This window comes from Diuraphis noxia, unplaced genomic scaffold, assembly GCF_037042655.1.
Source record: "Diuraphis noxia isolate RWA-SAM2 unplaced genomic scaffold, SU_Dnox_SAM2 contig0005, whole genome shotgun sequence".
In the NCBI taxonomy this organism is placed as follows: domain Eukaryota; kingdom Metazoa; phylum Arthropoda; class Insecta; order Hemiptera; family Aphididae; genus Diuraphis; species Diuraphis noxia.
Genome location: NW_028301715.1, coordinates 22,228,515 through 22,246,343, shown reverse-complemented (window position 1 = coordinate 22,246,343; position 17,829 = coordinate 22,228,515). Strand labels below are relative to the sequence as shown.

General features: G+C 27.6%; 1 protein-coding gene across 2 annotated transcripts in view; it reads left to right on the top strand.

The window, feature by feature from the left end:
* The window catches only part of LOC107164970 (receptor-type guanylate cyclase Gyc76C-like), a 46,192-nt gene that overhangs the window by 6,013 nt on the left and 22,350 nt on the right, over positions 1–17,829 (top strand). The window contains exon 3 of one of the 2 annotated variants that reach the window (XM_015513021.2): positions 3,324–3,984. The exons of the other annotated variant lie outside the window; for it this stretch is intronic. The gene's annotated coding sequence lies outside the window, so the exon portion shown is untranslated. The remainder of the gene's footprint in view (positions 1–3,323; positions 3,985–17,829) is intronic. 2 annotated transcript variants of the gene reach the window in all.

The window sequence follows — 17,829 nt, the reverse complement described above, 5'->3', positions numbered from 1 at the left end:
ATATTATAGTGTGGGTACCTGCTGTAATATTATAATATTATCGTCGGGAATTTTTTTTCGCACACTCGTTTACGCGTTTCCGGCTGTTCGACGGTCATATATGCATAATAAATAATAATATATAATATTTTGTTATATATACCGACTGTGTTGGTCGTCGCCGGTGTTTACGTGTGCAGATTTCGAGCACGCCACACAAGTGAATTTACACGCACTGCGCTTGTGTGGCCTCAGATATTATATATTTTTGAAAGGACGGCGACCGACGGTCAACAGATGAGAACCAGTTGTTCTGCTGCTGCTGTTGTCGTTGTTGTTGTTGAGCTATGATAATATAAGGTGCCAGGTTGTCTGGTCCACACTCGTTACATATATTATACCTATATAGTATATAGTATACCCGTCACCTGGGCGCTCCCATTGGGCCGATGAGAGAGAAAACGCATCACTGCGTGCGACATGTTCTCCATTCGAAATTGCACATTTTATTATTATTATTATTATTACTATAAGGGAACGAGTATTTTTTTCAGACTGCACACGTGAATACTGCAATGTTTATTATTTGTATATTGTAAATAAAATAAAATATATACATCCGAAATCTCTAAAGTAGTTTCCTGACGTGCCATCATAAATTCTTATTGATGGCTATAATATACGCGTACAATTACAACTGTTGTGCAACTGTGAGTTCTTTCTATTTATGCCGAGCGTGTGTGATGTGCGAATTTCATCGTTTCATAAAATACTCGAAATCGTACTTAGACTAATATAGTAATATTAAGTATACTTCAGTAAGTTGTAATATTATTGAATAGTAGATAAATGCATGACGTGTAGAAATATATACAAGCCAGTGTATATATACCGATAAAATTTGGTTGCAACCGCCGTAATGTTATAAATCTTAGGGTTAGACCAACCACTAAAGTCTGGACATATTTTATGTGTACCTATTATTCTCAGGATTAGATATAACATAATAATGTGGCGTATTTCTTTCGACATTAAACTTAGGCCCCAGGGTTGTCTCTTGTCTGTGTACCATTTTTTGACAGTTGTTCGGTATGTTTTCATGGGCTTCATTTGAAAGGGGGTTTCAGGGTGTGCAACGGTACCACTAACTTCCATGGGTGACGAAAAATTAAATTATCTAATGATTATTGCAGTTGAGAAGGAAGAAACAAGTATGATATTGGTTTACAAGAGATTGTAAATGTTTTTACACACATTAAAACCCTCGTTAAAACCCGTCGATATTAAATCTTAAAATAATTAATATTTTAATATTTTGTATGATTGATGTTTAATTTTGGAATTAGAGAGTATCATTCATTATTCATTATATACTTTATCTGCCTTTTTTCAAATAATAGTGAAATGGCTTTATTAGCTCGTTGCTCATAATTTATAAGCTTTTAATTTTTTGAACTGCTAGCTATTTAAAAGTTGCATTAGTCAAATAATTTCAATTAGAATTATAAAAGGAAAGGAAAGAATATTTACATTGGTTTGCATAGGTACCTATTATATATATGGCCTGGTGATAATATCAAAATTGGCCTGCCTAAAAGTTCGCACATCTGGAAAAAAACTGAAATGACGCCCCTGTACGTTTTAATAAGTTAAATAAACATTTTATACACGAATTGTTTAGAATTACTGAATAATTGGTTCGCTGCAATAAATATATCTATGACATGTTTTATAACGTGTTTTGTAAAGTGTACTTGTGTATACTATCATGTAAATTTATTACCTATACTAATTATAATTTTTTTATTGTTTTTAATGTTTCTGATATTGGGTTTTTGTATATTTGCTTTTATGCTATGTTCAGTAGGTCTCTATAATAATTAATATCCATTAGTCATGATGTTATTCAAACTAATACCTACACATGTAAAGGTAACTTATAGATTTGATTAAAAATTACATTTTTCATAAAATAGTGGTTGAAATGTTTCATGTGTTCCTTATTGGTTTATCTATTTTTTTAAATCTTTTATGTAATTTTCTATAACTCATCTTAACTTGAGTTTATATACTTAAGTCCATTCGTAGATTATCGATTGTAAAATAACTTATGAAAATGAATACACACTACTTATATTTTAGAAAGTTGATCGCATTTTTGTTTAAATTTGGTACACCCACATTGAAAAATTGTTTTCTCTAATCTAATATTGATGTGACTACCTATTATATAACATAATATTAAATATTGTTATATTTTATGGATATTGAATAAAGTGCGAACATGTTTTTAACAAATTCCTTAAATAGTAAACGATTGTTTCATTTTATTATTTCAATGTGATTATATAATAATAGGATTAATATTTTGATTATTATTTTATCAGGCGAGTATATATGAAACCATAATTTTATTATATAATATATTTTGTTTTACGTAACATATCACTGAAACTGAAATCTGCCCTAAATTGTAATGAATTATAACAAACGCATACTGCATATTTTATATAGACAAGCAGTAACATAATATTTTTAATCTTACGATCCTTCAACAACGTATACACGGCAAATATCTAGTAATCAAATAATATTTTGGCAACCAAATACAACTGTACTCATACGTTTAGAATATGGTTCAGCACAAAAGAATGGTTCCATTTTGGTTTATGTGCATCGTTTTATTTCTAGTGTCCATACGCATATGTTTAATGTTCTAAAAAAAAAAATGAAGTTATTTACTTCTAAAGAAATCGCAGTCAATAAGTGGGTTGTGCACACATGTGTCTAAAACCAAAACCGTCGGATTCAAATATTTAAAAATGTTTCTATAGCGAGGAAAGCCGAAAAATAATATTCATGAATGCATTTAATGAGTTATTATTCGTGATGACCAGTTAACATAATGAATAATGATATATATACATAATATGACGACTGGAAGTTTTAATATTTCGTGAATTCATAGGATCTGTACAAACCAAAAATGTGTTCAATATTTATACTAACAACAATGCTTTGCCTCAGAGATATGAAGTGAAGTGACATGACAGTTTGATTAATAACGCTTTAAAAACATTTGAAACCGATTACGATTAAAAAAAAGGGGGAATTCGTATTAATATAAATAGCATAATAATTATAATAATATACCAAATGTTTATAAAAACAAAAGTGATATAATATTACACTGGTTAGTGGTTCTAAATAAATAAAAAATAACACAAAGCTCATATACAAGCTACCTAATACAAGTTCTATTTTCACTGCGGAATCATTCGCAATTCTCAAAGCGATTTAATTAGCAATTAACTCAAACATTACAAAAGCAACAATTTTTTCAGATTCTCTCGGCGCGATAAATAACATAAAGAATTCACACAACACCAATGAGTTAAACATACAGGTTCAAAATCTGCTTCAACAAGGGAAAGAAAAAGGAAATACCATTCAACTTTGCTGGATACTGGGTCATTCTGGTATTATCGAAAATGAGATAGCCGATAAGGCAGCAAAAGACGCAATTACTAACCTACTAGATGCTAAGCATCAGCAGTTCAGCTCGTTACCAAACAAGATTTAACACCCTTAATTGTCCAGCATTGTACCAAGTTATGGCAGGCAAACTGGAATTCCGCGCGCACTAAACTACACGAAATTAAACAAGATGTTTTCTCATGGCCTCATCCCACACACTTTCCTAGAAAATTTAAAGTTATACTAACAAGACTATACGGATCGGCCACACCAAGATCACTCACAGTTATTAAATGAGTAAAAACGATCCCCCGATATGCAAAACTTGCGGCACGTACCTATCAGTCAAACACATTATGACTGAATGTCCGACTGAATGTCTTATCTTATACCGATTCAAGATTGGAATCAAATCTTCCTGAACACCTGGCAGAATCACTTGGCCACAACAACTCTTCACTCGCAGTCACCTTCAATTCATTTCATTGGCAGAACTTCAAAAAAAAATTTAAAAAAAAAAATAAGCGGGTAAGTCTTGGATGTCGCTCTGCTGTACTGTAGGTTACTGTAATGGATGGGATTAAATTTGAATGCAATGATAGGTATCATTGTATACGAAAAACGATTCTGAACGGAGATGATTTGTCAGTCTAGGATATATTATATTTAAATATTGTCATATATTCTATTTTGAAACAAATATTTTATTTTTCGATTAAGACGCATTTTGCATAATATGGCATGGTTAATCAATTAGTGTAGTTATCATGTAGTGATGTAGTTATCATAATTCATAATACCTTATATATACGAATACCTGGTTTGAGGATAAATCGTTATCATTACGCGATTTCATAAAAATTTAAAACTCAAACACTCAAAACATTTTTCCTATAATGACGCTTCAAATTTTCTCTATAGCTATTTGAAGCAAAACTTGTGGAAAACTTGGTGTTAAATTTTATAACCTTAGATATAAATACAAACAATATTATGAATTTTAAAATACAAAATAATTTTGAAATATTCATGGTTTTGACAAATATTTGTCAATATTTGAAATTCAAATGATAATAAAAATTTAATTTGAATTTCCGGTGGACATTTTTTTTGTGATTAAGATTGACAAATTTGTAAGGAATCTTGTGTTAAATTTTAAAATCTTAGATTTAAAAAGAAAATTTTTTATGAATTTCTAGCTTATAATAATTTGCGAATTTTCGTGATTTTTACGTATGTTGTCAAAATTAAAATTTAAATGCTTGTAAAAAAAAATGTGACTATACATTTCTTTTATTTTTCAAATGCTATTGTAAAAATATATTATGAGCCTTGTATTAAATTCTCAAATCTTAGAATTAAAAAGAAAAACTTTTATGAATTTCGATCTAAGATAATTTGGAAATTGCCGTAACTTTTACGTATTAAGTTAATATTTGAACTTCAAATGCTAATAAAAAAAAATCGTGCCTATGTATTCTTATAATTTTTTAATCACTATAAGAATAACTTATGAGAACTTTGTATTAAATTTTCAAGTATTTTGATTGGGCCAAAAAATTTTTATCGACACTTCAAAAAAAAATTTTCAGACAAATTTAAAATTTCAGTCGTCTATAAATATCTCAAAAAAAGTCAAAATATTTTTAAAATTAAATCATGTAAAGAAAATGCCAATCCTAATAACTGGTAAAATTTTCAAGTATCTACGACTTATACTTTTTGAATAATAACAAATATTTAAAATCGTTTCAGGATAAATCGTTATCGGTACGCTATTTCGTAAAAATTTAAAATTCAAACCCACTTAAAATTTTTCCTATAATGATGCTTCGAGTTTTCTCTATAACTTCTTGAAGGAAAACTTATGGAAAACTTAGTGTTGTATTTTTAATCCTTAGTTATAAACGCAAAAAATTTTATGATTTTTCAACTTCAAAATGACTTGCAAATTTTCGCGTTTTCGACAGATTTCGTAAAATTTTGAACTATAAACGCTTATTAAAAAAAATTGTGACTTACGATTTTTAATTTTTTTTTAGCTACAATAAGAACAACTTATAAGGAACCTTGTATTAAATTTTTAAGTTTTTTTGGTCGTCCAACATTTTTTTACCGACACTTCAAAAAAAATTCTCAAAAAAAAAAAAAAAAAACACACATCATTGTAAAATCAATACATTCATCACTTCGTTCAGAATCTAAAAATGTACACTTATTCAAATGTAAATTCTGTAAATTATAGATGTAAATAATGTAATTTCATTGTTCCCAATGGCCGATGTCGCAGAGGGCTTATTCTTAATAAAAAAAAAAAATAATAAATAAATAAAAAAATATTGTTCTATTATATATATATTGATCTATAATATATATTATAATTATACTGCAGTAGTGTAGCTAAAGGTATTATATACACATTTTACATATACAGATATTATCACTACGCGCAATAAAGTATTGTTAATAATATTATATATAGGCAATAGGCATATTAAGATATATTAATGATTTTAATTTAAATGTATTGAAATCGAGTACCTATTTACGTGTATATTATATATATGTATGTAGTATTATAATGTAGCGAATAACATTTGATTATTATTTATTAAATTATAATTATTAGCATTCACGTTAATTATTAATCGTTGTACAATAAAATATTTTGACTGTGTCAACCTCTATAAGTATAATATAGTTATCGATCGTCTATAAAGTTTTACGTCTATACTATAATAATAAAGATCTACTCCTTATTAAGTTCTCTCGTTTATGTTTCTTACTGTAAATATTTAATTTAAGCTATTCATATTTTGTAAGCCCAATGGCCTATGCTGCCGAGGGCTCTTTCCTAATAAAAAAAAAGATCTACTCCGTCAATCGTTATACTTATAACTTTATAGCTATCTTTTTTTTATCTGCGCCTATTTCTAAGTTTTTCTATGTGTTTCGTCTGAGAACCACTGCGGCGTTGTACTAATTTTAAACGATTATTCTCGCTTTTTAAAACGACTAAACCTTCAACTCAATTCACTTAAGTGCGTGTTACGTCCCTTCCTCATTGGTTTTTCGTAAAAAAAATTTATATATGATTAGGTACATACTTTGAAGAATATTATGTTATTTGTGTTCAAGTTTTGATAGCGATATTTTCCTGAATAAAGTTGTTTCTTATATAATTATTATTCTGTTAATGTTTAACAAAGGTTATATTATATTATTAATTTAGTATTATAATCATATTGTTATTATTGACTTGTTATTGTCGTGAAACTAGTACAACACTACTATATTTTCTTCATGTCGTATACACATTTGTATTGAGCAATGTTTTAATTATTAATATATAAACCTATCTTTGTGATGTATATTATGTTAGTACATCACATGTGTAATAGAAATAAAGACAATACAATATTATCGTAGTCATAAGTCGCTGCAGGGACAGAGGTGCGCATACCAAGTGCCGTAAACCTATAAAAATACGTAGGTAATAATAATTGTAAATCCTTTTTATCTTTTCGTCAAGTCTTATAATATTATAAAATGTATATGTACATTATTGAGCTAGGTAACTAAAAGGTAAATAAAAAAAATTATTACATTATTATTCTATAATATAGTTGGCAGTGGTGAGTGTGCGCTGTGCGTATTATTGTAATGTGTGTTTGCGTGCAAATCGAAGCAAGGAGTGCCTTGTGTGTAGTGTATAATATAGTGTTCGGTGTGATATTTATATATTATGCTTGTATAATATAATACAAACCGGCCGCCATCAGTAAAATATAAATATATATAGGTATATGTAATATGTACAGGCAGGGCCACCACACCCGGCAATTTATCAACGGGCCAAATGGCCAAATGCACAGTATCTAATATACAACACTTGCTATATAATATTATTATACTTGAGGTGTCTATTTATAGTACGACCGCGATTCCTCGTTCAGTGTAATAATATTCCGCGAGTATATTATAAAAAAATTATAAATATATATATAATAATTAATAATACAATTATTATGTAATATTATATTGCGACCGCGGTGTTCTTCTAAGGAAAAAAAAATTGTTGTTCGTGTGTCCAAACGATCTCGTATTTTTCGAATCCCACGCTCCTTCACGTCCTTTATACCAGTTAGTACTCTATGTATCGTATATATATATATATATATAGATACAGCCTCTGGGGATGTTTCGCGTAGAGCATACCTATATATGTATTATTATAATGTATATTATATGATATATGTCATGTAAATCTTTTTTTCTTTTTTGTGTTTGCTGTCGCTGGCTGGCCGTGAAATTTGGCATAGCGCGAGGTAAAAATCCGCTAAACGATAACCTCGCTTAAAAATAATAATAACACGTACCCTACCTATATACCTATGCGCAAATAATATGCATAACCTGTTAAGTCGCTGAATACTCTACGCACGTTATTCGAGTATATATTATGATATTGTATAATTTATATATATATATATATATATATGTATGTATGTTTATATATATATATATATGTATGTATGTTTATATATATAATTGTTATATTTTTTTCACAAGAGTGGTTTACGTATAACGGAACCGTATTCGAGTGTGAATGTGTTTGTGTTTACAGTTTGAATGCTATATATAGGTACATAAAATATATAGACTACAATAATGCAAGGTACCTACAAAAGTATTATATTATTATTCTCTGTATATAGGCAAGTACGCGATATTTACTTAATATTTGTACGCGATTATCGATTTTTATTTTAAAACCACATATTGCAATTAAAAACAATCCTTATGTACGTTTTATTATCAATAAATATTTTTCGCTGAATACTTATCTCTAAAAGTAATCTGATAATCTGTTTTTATTTAAAATAAAATAAAAGTTTAAAGCAAAATTTCATGATCAAACAAAAGGTTATCACATCTTATCCGCTTTTAAAAGTTGCATGTTTAATTATATTTATACAAAAGACAATTTCACTTCATAACAATATTATGTGTTCATCAAACTACATATGTCTGCATTATGATCTCTAGTCCGAAGACGTTTTTATTGTTTTTAATTATGTGAGAATTTTGAATTAATGTTTATAGTAATTATTGTACATGCCGTTGTCCAATGAAATACACGGAGTAAAAACAAAGATAAACTTTTGATCCACGTTGCATTTGCTTGAATCACTCTACATATTATATAGGTATAATGTATATACGAGCATTTATATCTAAATACATAATGATTAAAAAGAAAACATTAATAAAACTGTTTAATTTATAGCTTTTACATTCTACACTTTGTCCTAACATCTGTTATAGTTATTATATGACAATAAAGGATGCTATGTTATGTATATGTGCACACGAATATTTACTTGAACTTGTAAAAATTTAACAAATTACACTTACCTATATATTATAGCATTATTATTATTTTTTTTTCAATTCGTTCTTGAGAGAATTAATTATTTATAATTTTATAGCCACAATATGTAATTTATTATTTAAAAACAATTATGAGCAGTAGCTTAATCCCAACTATATACCTGCTTAATCTTATTTATTATCAAAATGCAATAAAAATATGATTAACACTTAAAAAAGGTATATTGAATTTTCCCCTCAAGAAATGTCACTTAATATTTTAATAATTTTAAACCTATACATAAATTACTCATATCTTTCGAATACATTGCGCAAATATCATATTGTATGAATATAATCATACAAATTAATAATTATGTACTTCCATTGAATTTACTATATTTTATTCTTTAGTTAACTAGAGGTTAATATATCTCTACGAAATTCATAAAATAATTACAGTTTGATATTCGCTGGTTTTGTCAATAATAAATTACTTACGTTGAATGCATAACTAATTGTGTCAGTAAATTTCTAGGTATATTTTAGTAGGAACATTTCATCAATTATGTGTCGGATAAACTGAGGGCATTCAAAAATAAGAACTAACCTCTATATTTTATGGATGGATATTAAAATTAATTCATATATTATTAATAAGTAATTGAATAGTACCTATATTTTTCGTGGGCTATCAAATGAAGCAATAATAGTTGTTGGAAATGTTTTTTCTTTGAGAAAAAATAGGAATAGGATAATAGCAAATATTAATAAATATATTTATAAATATTTGCGCTTTAAGTTTTCCAAAACAATCCAAATAATAATTTTTCTCAAATTTTACATTAAAATATGATATGTCTTATTAAATTTATTTTTTTACATTGCTTTATAGAACGATATTATCAATCTTGAATTATTATATTTTCTTACAAATTTAAATGCATAACATAATAATTAACTATTCTCTGTGTTGATAAATTATACACATTATCTATATTGTGATTATATTGTTTTAAAAGATAATAATAGGATATTACCGGTTGATTAAACGAGTGTGATCTATACCGACAAACGATGATCTACGGTATGTATAGCTTATTAATAATATTATATGTAACCTATTATAAAATTATGATAAATGCATGGCTTCGTTAATCTGATCATCCCAGAGAATTTAATAACAATTGATCATTGCTATTTTGTATAATTAATTATAATAATATGCCGTTTTAAATTTTTTTTTTTTACTTCGGGTGCCACTATTAACCGGGAGTAGGCTTAATCTGACGTAGTTCTGTCGCGCCCTTAGAGGTATACAATAATGATGGCGATCTCTTTATCTGTAGGTAAGTCTCGTCTGGTTCAGAAAGAGAAACCGCCTGTGACCGTGTTCGAAATGATGATTTTGCGCATTACCCCCTTCAAAAACTTCACTTTATTTCAGGTATAATGGTAAATTATTGTTTAGAAAGTCATTTTTTTAAATATACAGAAATAAAGTGTTTTTTTTTCGAAACTATAGGTACTATATGGGTACCTACCATATCGATATAGTTAGTGACCATGTTAGTTATGTGATAAACTGATGATAAGTATTACTTTAATTTGTTTCCTAAAAACTTTGTAGATCCTTCACTGCTAGGGTTTGGATCGCAATCATTCTTAGGATTAAATTAGGTACCTATATTTATTTTTACCTTCTATTATTACATCGAAATGAATCATAAATACGTATAATGGCGACATCAATTTTTATATTGCATTACTAACTTATTGCGTACCTACCCACCAATTGCTGTTACCTAAAAAGTACTCATAACATACTATTTGGTTTTTTATATACACCTATACTTGATATTTTATTGAATTTTTTATGTATGGTTAAATATATTTTTAAATATTTAATTGCGTGAGATAAATCACTCTTAGAGCTTCCCGTCTATTGGTGAACTTTTTATTAAAATGAAACTTTTTATTGGGTTTGACCACAATCTTCACTTTTATTTTATTTCCTTATCCAAGTAATATAACGTAGTATATGTATGATATATATTTATACGGTTTCGGGTTGTAATTACTATCAATATCATAGTTACATTTATTCTACATGCATATTTCTGTTTAGATTGATTGCTTTCGTGACGCTTAGTCGTGGGTCTTTGAATAAAATGTTCAGAAGTTTCTCCTTCTCTCTCTTTCTTTCTCCAATTATGTTTTTGCAATGCAAACAACACTAATTATTAACTCTTATTGGACATATTGAAATAATCGATTTGAAGTTAACCCAAGTCAATTTTTTTTGGTAAACACAGAAATGCTAACACACCATGTATATATTGGTAAATTAGCTAAAGAGGGTTTTTATAGTCGAGCTGTGTCAACAAAATGTCTTAATAATTTAGCCAGCAACAAAACAAGCTATAAATTTACTTCGGCTTGATCAAAAAATAAAAACTATACGTTGTCTATAAGTAGAATTTTGATATGACTATTACCTACTCAAAATATGATGTTCGAAGTCCCAACCATGAAAATATAGACTATATTTTTATGATAGAGTTTTCGATGTTGCTTCTATTACATCATGAACAATTTTTTCAATATTTTACTTCAAATCATATTATATATCAAAGCATTTAATACTAAAATGTATAGTGAGTGTGTAAAATGTAAAAAGTAATGACTCGTTGTATGTTATTAATTATATTAATGCTGAAATTACGTATCTATAAATATAGATTATAGATACTAAGACAATTCGATTTTTTTACAATATCAGGATTTAGCATTTGAGAAAACTAAACAATGTTTTGTGTAGAAACAGACATGACCGAGAAAATGATTGTACGAATATTTGCGTGCCTATACTAAAAGAAAAATAGTAGTTAATATTTATAATTCACATTATTACTAAACTTATATACTGTAAAAAGCCTGAACACAAAACTATTTTTATCTTATCTAATAACTTTTGCTAAGTAAATTAGAAAACATTTTAATCCAATTAAGAAAACAATTTAATGTTTACGATACCTATTTATAAAAAACGATAAATTATTATGGCGTGCTTTGTGTACTCTAGTTACTAATTAACTTTACCGTCTTCAAAAACTATCGCGCTACAATAATAATACAACTTCCAATAAACGATTAGCTAATAATTCAATTAAATACTTACCAATATATAATTTAATATGTAGGTAGGCACTCTTTATGTTTACATTGAACTCGAGCTTAAATTAATTATTTTAGGAAAATTAAATCCTTCAATTTACGTATTATTATTATTTAGCTCACGTATAAATATAATATATTAAATATTTATATTGTTTCATTCAAATTATATTTACTATTATCGCGTCAATTATGAGTTATTAATGTCATTCAATTTTTATGTAAATAGTACTCAAACATATTATTATTATTATTATTATTATTAAAAAAATATCGGCGCATCAAAGGCAAGCGTGAGATACAAAATAAGCGATTTTTTCCCTCTTGCACAATATTATATTATATTACCTCTTATACATAATAATATTATCATAATTACATCGGCTATTTCAAAGGTGTGTGTGTGCTATCTTTAACACATACACGTGGGCAACATAAAAAGATACCTACTTTGTTTTCTGTTGTGATGTACCTACTAAAACGTATGTGTTACATATTATATTACATATTACACGTTATATTTATATTACTATTATTATTATTATTATAATGCTGTTAAACTAGAAGTGGTCGTAATAGACGTAATAACATGTTCTGCGGGCCTAATGCGACGTACGTTTTATGCGAATTATGTGCTTAGTGTACACAAATTAATAAAATATACATTTTTAGGTGTATAGTAGCTCCAGTGCTATAAAGAGTACAAAAAACGACCGTGTGTTATAAAAACACACGTCGCACGAATGCGTTTTGGCCGTCGATAAACGACATTTCCAAACACATAATTTCACGGCGATAAATGTGTTTTTAATTTGACTCAATATTCTCCCCTTGTAATTGGTCTGCCCGTGTACCGGTAATTGGTTTATCATCATAAACTACTTTCAAACTTACATTTCATTTTCATCAGTCATAATTACAAAAAAATTAAAAAAATTATTGTTTAAAACTACTCAAGGGAGTATGGGCTCTAAAAAATATGCAGTTAAATTTTGATTCCACATCGACAATATATATGAGAACTCGAAAATTCCGATTGAAAATATTATTTTAGTGTCGAATTATTGCAGCACACTATCTACAAACATGTTTTCATACGGTTTAGAAATATATTATATGTTTTAGTACCATTTTTCAAATGAGTAATCGTTATCTTGTATATTATTATAATAAAAACCTATACAATTAATACCTAATTTAAATTAAACAAATCAAATCTGAATGATTCAAGCGTAGTTTCAAAAATCATCATGCTAAAAATCTGCGCTTTTGTATTTATGTTTTCATCCTTGATCTATATATAGCACAAATAAAGTTAATACATTTTTTGTATAATTTTTTAAAAAATTGTTGATGTGCTCAAAAGTCCAACCCATGTTCAAGTTTTAATTGATTGGACATGCTATGCGTACTAAACGAGCATATTGCATGCTCAAAATTCTAAAATATATGAATTTCAGCAGACTTGCTAATTGATTATAATGTAAAACTACTAAAATAGCTACTTATTACACAGCTCGAGGAATTAATCGAGTAAGTACAATTTTATTATATTTGTGTTAATAGCATTAAATCGGAGGTAGTTACGTAATGGGAATTTTCAGAGTTCATCAAACTTTGTAAACTTATAAAAATAGACATTCCACTTTTAAATAGAATTTACATATTATGATTTGTTTTTTTCAAACCATAACAATAGGCACTATAAATATACCTACTAGTGTTTAAAAAGAAGTTATTTATTAATTATTATATATTTAAACTAGGTAGGTGCGATTAGAAAATTATTTTACTCGGTAATCGTGTATACAACCTGCAGCATACACAATAAATGTATATACCTAGTTAAAATAATAATAATAACAATAATTTCTTTATCATAAACTTAAATTTAAATTTATGCATTTATAAAAATTGTACATGTCTCAACTCTTAGATAAAATAACTCCTAAGTCCAACCTGTTGGCGACCGATGAAACTGAAAATTATTACTATAATATATTGATAAGTATTTTTGAGTAATTTGATATAATTTATAAATAAAATAAATTGCTACTAATTTTAAGGATCGTATAAAAATGGTAACTATATTTTTAGTACGTAATTAATTGTCTAAACCAGTGCTTCTGAACCTTGGAGCCGCCACCCCTAGTAGGCCGCGGCTTTATGACTGGGGAGCCTTGAAATATTTATTCCATTTAAAATATTTTTGGTTATTTAGTTATAATATTATAATATCATATGGTTATATGATTAATCATTGTCGATAAAGTTTAATGTTAGATTACTGTTATTAAATAATAATACAATTGTTAGGGGGGCCTTGACAGTTTTACATTAAATTTAGGAGGCCCCATAACAAAAGAGGTTGAGAAACACGCTGTTCTAAGCTATAAACTTCGATCGCACCAGATAATTATTACGAACAATTTGAAAGGAATACTCACATAAACATGGCAATCTAAATGGTGTTTATTGTCTTACTGACATAATTATTGTACTAATAATTTTTCAAAACCTATCAATAAGTGATAAGTAAGTCGTTTGTTCAAAATAATATCTTTTTAGATAAATATTATAATATAATCACATAGTTTTAGTACATGGAATTTCTGGCACACGATTCGTACTTATATAGCTATATTGTACATTTTGATTCAGCTGCTTATAATAATTGGCCAGATGTAAACCCGTAAACGGTATACACATAATACATGTGTGGGGCGTATTATAGGTATATATTTACGGAATTATTTTTAACTTACCATAAAAGACTTTCTGTGTTAACCATTAAGTGATATAGCTTTACTTATTATAATTTGTTTGTAATTATCGTGTTCTACTTATATGGCGACATTGTAGCGATTTATGATGGTAAAATGTATTTTCTTGACGCCATGAATAATTTAAAACTGTGTTGTTCAAATATTCAATACAATACAAAAACCTACGCCTATGTACCTACCTATATTAATTTCGTCGATTTAAACTATTTAGATTTTACTGTTAAATTGAACAATAAACTTGTTTATTACATGGGTATTTATAGTTTTTTTGATTACGGTCCTACCAAAGACCAAATATTTACATAGAGATACCTAACAAGTATCTGTTAGTGTAATTTATGTATTTTCTTATAATAATTTTTATTTTTTCATTTTTTTTCTTGTCTGTCACGCGTAGGTTACACATTTTAAGTATTTTACTTGAATATGATTTTCTATATAAAGAACTTTCTTCCGCGTATCTGAAAGAATATTATATTGTATTTATGTAGATAGTATAGTATACACTAAAAGATATAATATCTGACCGTGTTCATTTGTGAAATTTATTGTTGTACCTACGCCTGTAATTTCACAATTTCGATAAAAAAAAAAAAAATTAAAAATTCATCAACAATAAATGCTCCTCACTGGAATTATTATATTATTATCGTGTTAATTAATAACGAAAAAAATTACGTATGTAAAGTATACGAACTGGTCGATAATCAAAAACACAAATATAAATACTTGTATGTTTTAATATCTGATTTATACAAATATCAAATAATTATGTGTTTCCTCTCGATATGATTCAATGTATTTAACTACGTTATAATCAAATCCCGCACGAGAAAAATAACACATTGAACTCGATTGCGATCAAATTTTGCTGTGTACGTATATATAATACACTAAACATAATATGCGCGCGCGCGCGCGCGTGTGTGTGTGTGTACATTCTTTAGTTTGGGACAGAGTAATTCTGACTATAATCAATATATATATATTATTATTTATTATTATGAGACCGGGCGTTTTGTTCAATTGTCTCGAATGAATAACAGCGGAGGCATCCAATTGACTGTAGCACTACAAATGTCGTCGACGGCGCGTGATGACGGAGATACATCGTCGAAGTCGCAGTTGTAATTACAATAATATTATGTGTAGTTTCTAAAAAATAAAATGTCGTGTCGTATGAATATGATGTATATACATGATATATCGAAATGCACGGACCTCGCCCAATTATTATGCGACTGCTGTTCTCGTCACACACGTGCTGTGTGTTCCCTGATACACCATAAAGCTATAATATTATTTTAGGCGGCATTCTCATGTCTGCGCGTTTATCTAAAATTCGTTGATAACTAGGAAGATAGTGTAGCAACAACAGCTGAACTAGTAGTAGGTAGTAGTAGTAGTAGAAGTGATGATGATTGATGGGTCACGACCTTATTATTAACTGGTTGGCACAATAGTATTATATATATATATATATATATATATATATATATATATATATATATTATAAGATATAAACGTATTATAATATGCCATGTATATCGGTTTGCATTGTTTTCTGTGAGCAACTGCGTGCCAATCGTTTATTTATAATAATAATGTACACATGATGTACGTATAATGTATATGTAATATATATTTTAAACAATTTATTTATTTATATTATTATTATAATAATCTTTAATATTTTACCAAAAATTTTTTGCCGATACATTCCTGAAAAATCATATATATGTATAAATATTCCATTCATGCTCAACCTTTTTGTGATGGAAGCGGTAGGGAGCAGCTTCAATATAATGTATGTATGAAAAAACATTTCTATATTATGTCTCGTTTCTGATGTCAAAAAACTTTGTATTTTTTGACAAAAATGGTTCTCTGCCACCCTTGCAACTTAATATCATATTAATCTTATGAACTAAAATCAAATAAACAAAAAATAAATCATTGATGATAAATTATAATGTAATATTATTCATTATGAATAGTAAATTATACATATCGTTTATTTAACTCTGTCCTATTTATGATTTTCATATTATTTTAGAAGTGGCTGGCGGTAATTTTAATCAAATCGTATTTTACATAATCAACAACAACAAAATAATCGTATTCTTTAAAACAAATTATTGACTTCGTATCAATAACTGAATAACGTATAAAATAATAAATATACAACACTAATTAATAAAAACAAAATAATCTCAACATAATATAGACTATAGTACAACGGTCGGCAACTGGCGGACCGCGGTCCGAATCCGGACTGTGGAACGCAGAGAGCCTCCGGACAGTTGACATGTCTTAACATTTTTTCTTCATATTACTATTATAAAAACATAAAGATTTGGCAAACATTTTTTTCACCTAACCTCATTTATTTATTATTTTAATCTTACGGACTCCAATAGAAATTACTTGCCGACCCCTGCTATAGTAGATAGGCAAGTTTAAAATTAAGGATATTTTAATTTATAGATAACCACTGCTTCAGTGGTATTGCTATTATTTTACTGACCTTTTAAAGATCAATAAACCAATTAATAAATTACGTAGGTGTATAAAACAAGTTGATTTTAACTATACCTATAATAATATACGGACAATGTTTCCACACGCATTTTGCTGTTTAAGCTTCGCTGGTATTTAGTATGTTAAATATTTCAAAATAAATTTATCTTTATTTTGTCAAACATTCCAAAATATGTTGAATGCAAATTTGATTTAATTATGTAAATCAGTGTTTTATTTATAATTTTAATTTTTAGTATTTGAAACTCATACTTGATGATAGAACATCTAAAAATGTCGAACTGTATTGAAGTGAAATATTTAAAATATTTGTCTGGAATCCCGACTTACAAAAATATATTTATATAATATTAGTATACCTACTCATATTATGATACAACATATTTTCAATTTTATATGAGAACTGTAATCTATATTTATTTGTTTAAAAAAAAAATCGTTCTGGACTCGGAAAAAATTATTTTAAAACATTAACGCGTTTTTTTTTTATTTAAAT